Source organism: Trachymyrmex cornetzi, unplaced genomic scaffold, assembly GCF_001594075.2.
Source record: "Trachymyrmex cornetzi isolate Tcor2-1 unplaced genomic scaffold, Tcor1.1 scaffold1403, whole genome shotgun sequence".
NCBI lineage: Eukaryota > Metazoa > Arthropoda > Insecta > Hymenoptera > Formicidae > Trachymyrmex > Trachymyrmex cornetzi.
The window spans coordinates 86,514-92,649 of NW_017295987.1; positions in this window are offsets into that span (position 1 = coordinate 86,514).

Here is a 6,136-nt window from a genome sequence, read left to right on the forward strand (position 1 = left end):
TATATATGTATATATATATATATATATATATATATATATATTGCTGACTGTTGATCTCTTAAGGACACCATTTCTTAAAACATGTAACATAATTATCCGATATTTTGACGAACTGAATAGAAAGGAGAAAATTGCCGTAGCGAATAGCAGCAGGTCGAAAGTCGATCACAAGATTCGGTACCGACTACTACTTATCACGTTTCGTAATGCCTTATGAAATTAACTAAGTCACTAACGTGCTCTCTCTCTCTCTCTCTCTCCCCCCCTTTCTTCTCACTGATTCACTCATCTTCAATAAATATCGTTTAATATTTCAAGAGGAAAATATTTACATTGTCTCATAGAGAAAAGAGTATTTACAGTGTGAATTATATAAAAGAACAATGCTTCTCTAACATGCTCATCACGTACGAATTTCAACATGTGGAAGTTATAAGGCGGTGCGATAGAATCAACGTAAAGTCGTTCTTGTCGTGCGGAAGAATACACACGAGTATTCTGTTATTTTTTTCTTGGAAGACCTCATTTTTTGATTTCCGAATACTGTCGTGCGACGAGTCGCACTGATACGCCATTTGATATAAACGTTAGCATCGTTATATAAAATTTAATAAAATATCTCATACGTAACTCACGATATGAAATCTACAATTACAAAGTAAAGAAATCGTGAAAGAAAAAATCTATTTTATGGAATTTATAGAAATATCGAGATGATCGTATTAATTTCTATGTAAAAATTAGCCTGTAATAAAAAATAGTTATAATTTAGGTGGTCATGAACTGATACCTCAAGCATAAAAATTTTCTTCATTTTTTATTAACAAATACGATGCGTCGATAATTGTGACAATTGATGTCGATACACATAAATTATAGCAGGTTTAAGAAATATTTATTGAAACTTGCGCCGGCGCGTGCACGAGATGTTAATGCAGTTTATGGCTACCTCAATTGTAATTATATTTAGTAAAATAATAACAAACTAAACGTATAATAAAATAATGACAAAAGACATTATTTATTATATCATGCATTATATAATTTTGCAAGAAACTCTTCTGTAATTTCATTCGATTTTATGAAAGCTTTCACGAAAGATAATTAATTACTCGTGAGTTACACACTAGAAAATTATTCTTTGGAATTTATCGCTTGTTCTCAGAACTGTGTGTTTTCAAAACCGTAAATCAACTTCGAAAACTTTCAAAGTTGAATATTTATCGTATTGAGAAAAAACTGTATACTCTTGTAAAATATATCACGTTCTATCTTACTCAGATTGAGTAGACAAATGAGTATTCCAAAAATCGTAGTTTTAATGAAAATACCGTGTGTTGCAGCATTATTACAACTCACTGCGCACGACGCTTCGTCAATTAAGTGACATGCGTGACTACTGTTATCCCCCGCGTTAATTAAAAATGTACATATTTCACTTCGAAATCTACAATACGCTTGTTTTCTGATATGTATTGATATGCAAAATGCTAAGTTGTAAATATTTAATGATACTCGTGATATAAATATTCATGGATACTTGCGATTATATTGTCATGTCGTAAGTTTATGCCGTTTTAATCGGCAATTATCTTGATTTATATTATTAAGATACGTCTTGCATAACAGAATGTATAAGCTGTTTCGAAATGGATTGCTTTAAATAAAAGATTATATTTCTCAATATAAAATAAATAATTTCGAAATGCAATTTTGTTAAAGAATATTCAAATTTGTACAATATTTCTCAAATATATTCAATAATTTCTCAAAGAACGATAAATAAAATATTGCACGCTTCTGAAATACTTGGATCCTATTAATTCGTTAATACATGGAGTGAGTATGCTTGTTGTCATCGAGATAATTGTATGAAAAGAACAAAGCGGCACAATGTCAACTCGTTGGCAAAGCGTCGCGTAACAAAACGATATTCCGTGATACTTTCTCATCCTGTATGAAAAATCGAGAAATTGAATCGTCCCTTCGTGAAATCTATGTCTACGTTCTAGCGCACGTTCGTCCTTTTCGCCGTTATTAATCATACAACTGTTATATACGCATAAAAGTAGATATAATTTGATATATATATATATATATAAATTTTTATAAATATAATTGCGTGTACGTAATGTATATGTGTCAATGTCGTGTATCTGTATATGTGTGTAGATATAATATATACGTATTGGAAGAACAAGACGCCGCCACGACGCGCGTGTTCGGCTTTAAAAAAGCGCTATGAAAAACGCGTGGGTCCCATTTCGAAAAAGTCACTCGAAAAGTAAAAGAGCAGTCATGGTGCACGCGTCGTGTTTATACAATGCACAATCGTTTCTGGTTTGCTCTCTTTCTCTCTCTTTTTTTTTTGTTTTCTTTATTGTCGTGTCTGCGACAATGCGTCTTCGTCGGTCTCGCGGCTTCCTAGCCGAAACGTTTTCGTGTATATCTCGTCGAAATAAAACGCGAAACAAAATTCTTGATTCGCGCATCGTTTTTACAGGGTGACTCGTTAACAGCGGGATTTGAAGATTACCATCACGCTTGATAATATAATTTTCACGAGCTTTAACCGCGGATTTCGCCCAGTACCATTAATAAATGAAAATTAACACGTTATTAATATCACGTACGAGGGTTTTCACTTTTTTCAACAAATTTTTTAATTACACGTTGAGCGCAAAGCACGTTACGCGATCAAATGTGGCTATGTCGAGGATATAATATACTATATTACATTATTCGATACGAGGATTCAATTAAAATTATCTTCTTGGAAGAGAGCGAATGTTATTTTTTTTTTTCAAATTGATATATTACATCCGATACACATATCACTCGTGTAAAAATCGATATGTGTGAGTGCACCACGTTTTTCACGCGAGACTTAAAAATTCGATTTTTTTTCAACAAACTCACTTGCTACTAAATGTGATAGTAATGATGATGATGATGATGATGATGAGAATAATAATGAAGATAATTGGTGACAGTGGTGTTGGATGACAGCAATAACGACGAATCATTACAGATATTCACAATGATAATATATTTATTTAAATCACACATGCGATTACGTAAGGCCTCACTGCCTCTTATAACACGGTTGTCTCGCGTCACGATAGAATTAATTATAATACATCGGTATATTTGGACTTTCGGTACGTAGATTTCTATAAATTATTCATTATTATTCTTGTTATTAATATTTGACAAAGAAGTATCCGAAATAACGTAGCTTAGCTGTAATCTTGTGTGGTGAAACATAATATTGATAGAAATTAAAGGAACGACAAATACAAATAACTAATCCCGATCTATTGTATTTTTACATGGGAAAGGCGGAAATCTAAAAATCTAAAAATTTGGTAAAAATTTAATTAGATTTATATCTGAAAGTAATTTTATTAGGCCATCTAAATGATTGTATGATGAATGCGCTCAAACAGATTGCTAGAATGTCAAAACTTGTAGCAGTGTTATCATCACGTTTGAGCCCAATAATTTTTGATGGTCTACTAATAATAATAATAATTTTGTGTCTATCTGTGTGTTTAGCTTACTTTAGCAAAACTGTTTTTTTTCTCTCGTGCAAAAACGCTTTTTTCCCAGGGAATATTTTCCCGATCAGACTTTGACGCAGCAAGGACAAGGTATAACGATGTTGATCATTTCCATTGAGAATCTATCGCGAGCGCGAGACAGCCGCCCGCTCAGAAATATGTTAGTATGTACAAATCGTTACACATGCACGGGCGCGTCCTCGTTGTGCAGCCTCGATACAAGCATTTTCCCGTCAACGAGTTAGCCCCGATATATATTGATATATTTTATAACAGTGGACACGCCGTGGCAACGATACGTTTCCATCGACATCGTCGTATGAATCACAAAATTGTCAAACACCTCGACGAGTCCTACATCGAGATGCAATAAATAGTGCAAAAAAGGACCATTTTGATTGACATTTAATGCCGTCTTTTTTTTTCTACCGAATCACACAAAGGCAACTACCGAGAATGCTACAACGCGAGATTTTGAAATGGAATTGCATTTTTCAAGCGTTCCCCGATAAGTCTCTCCCTCTTTTCGAAGCCATAGTCGAAACGCGATCGTCTCCACGCTGAGTTTCAGTCAATAATGTAATGCCCAGAATCGGAATCGAAAGAGTCAGAGCCCCGTATCATATTTTATAAATTGACACGCTTCTATAACACGTTTTGCTTTGAGATCTCCGCGCATCTATCACAATGAGATTCTTTGGTAAGCAATTTTCACGTGAAAATTTCCCGTGAAAATCTTCGTGACGTTCGATCCAGTTTTTCCCGAATCACTCCCCGACTTCCGTTCGGGTCCGACAACTTTCGAGACCGACTCTCTGCTCAAGATTACTCGAAAAGTCGCGATTATGCACATAACTACGCCTACACCATTGATGATTCTCTATCGCTAGTACTACGAGCGACATTTACTATACAATACGTGATACGTCTTTTCTTCAGTGTTAACAGCGAGGAATAAGGTACACTGGAAACGATATTGTTATTCGATAACACCAATGCTCGCTATGTAAGAGGCCCGCGTGCATCGCATCCGTCCCTATACAACTTTCGAGGATACGACACTATTCGTCTCACATCGAAGCGCTAAGTGCTATAGATATCGCATCATTACTCTCTGTATACTATGACAAATTTGTAATTCTCTATTTTACCTTTACAAAACCTATATATATATATATATATTAATTTACGGCATTATATATATTTTTGTATTTTGTAGATTTTGGATATGTTCGAGACAATATATATGTTCGTGTATGATTGTGTCAGGTAATTATGCTGATGTAAAGTGTGCTTTCAGCAAATTGGTAATACTAAAGGTTAGTGTCTATACCTATGAAACTGGGAGCGTAAAATGCCCCGGGCGACGTCTGTCGCGCGTTTCTGACGGATGCGATGCTTCCGTCAGTACTCCAAACACATTAGTTCCGTAATGTTCGAGCACGGTGTTTTTCAAACTGTTCCCAAACTGTTCGGAAACTCTTCACCGAAGCAGATGGATCGTAATTCGTCGTACGTTTCCGAGATGAAAAGCGTTAAACTGAAGCATTAAACTCTGCGAGTTGCCGTTCACTTTGTTACGGAAAGAAAATTTCTTTTTCTCAAACCGTTTTTATCTTAATCGGTATCTATTTCCTTAATTGCTGCTATTCGCGAATGCAGTGTACTTTAAATTAATGTACCTTTAAAGTTGACATAATGGAATGATTTTTTTAAGGTCAAAATGCAAGGAATAAGATTATATAAGATTGTGAAAAAGATATTTGTTATAAACAATTTTTCACGACGTAGTCGAAGAAAAATATCAGAGTTTACTGGATAATATTAGGATTAAAATCTATATCTTTAAAATGCGGGCTTTTAAAGGCTATTCGGAAGTAATCTCGATTCCAATTGTAGACCACGGGAAAAACATTCCGATTGAAAAACACCAGCTCGATGTAGCTCTACAAGGGTAATATCGAAGTAAGAAAAAACTGAAGAAAAAAAAAGAAAGGGGAGGAAAAAAATGAAAAAATCTTACCTGGTTTCGCCGTGTCCTGGCATCGTCCCTTGGAACAGCCGCCTCGGTTCGCCAGCCTTGTGTTCTCACGTTCTCTCTAGCAATCGACACTCAATTCTACTGCCTATAGAAATTAATATGCGTCTAAATCGCGGGCGTCCCAGGGCTTCCCTTCCATTTCTTTTCTTTTCTTTTCTTTTCTTTTCTTTTCTTTTCTTTTCTTTCGTTAGACACGTGAAGAGCAAGATGGGCATAGAGATCGGATTAAGGCACTCGAGTTATGTCAAATCGATCGTTACAATCGTTAGGAATGGGTTTCGGAGGGGGGCTCTGAGATTGATCGCACGGAGAAAGCAATTGGAAAGGACCGTTGACCGCGGGGGGTTTCGAAAGAGGGGGAAGAGTTGGTGTATATACTTTCGCGTTTATTTCTCCAGGTACACCACCGAAAAATCATCATACGAGAGGAAGTGGAGGGGATCGTAATCGTGGAGGAGTAATAGTCACCTTATCGATTCTTCGAACGCACCTTTTTCGGCGAATAAAAGATCCTTCCCCCCCCCCCCCCCTC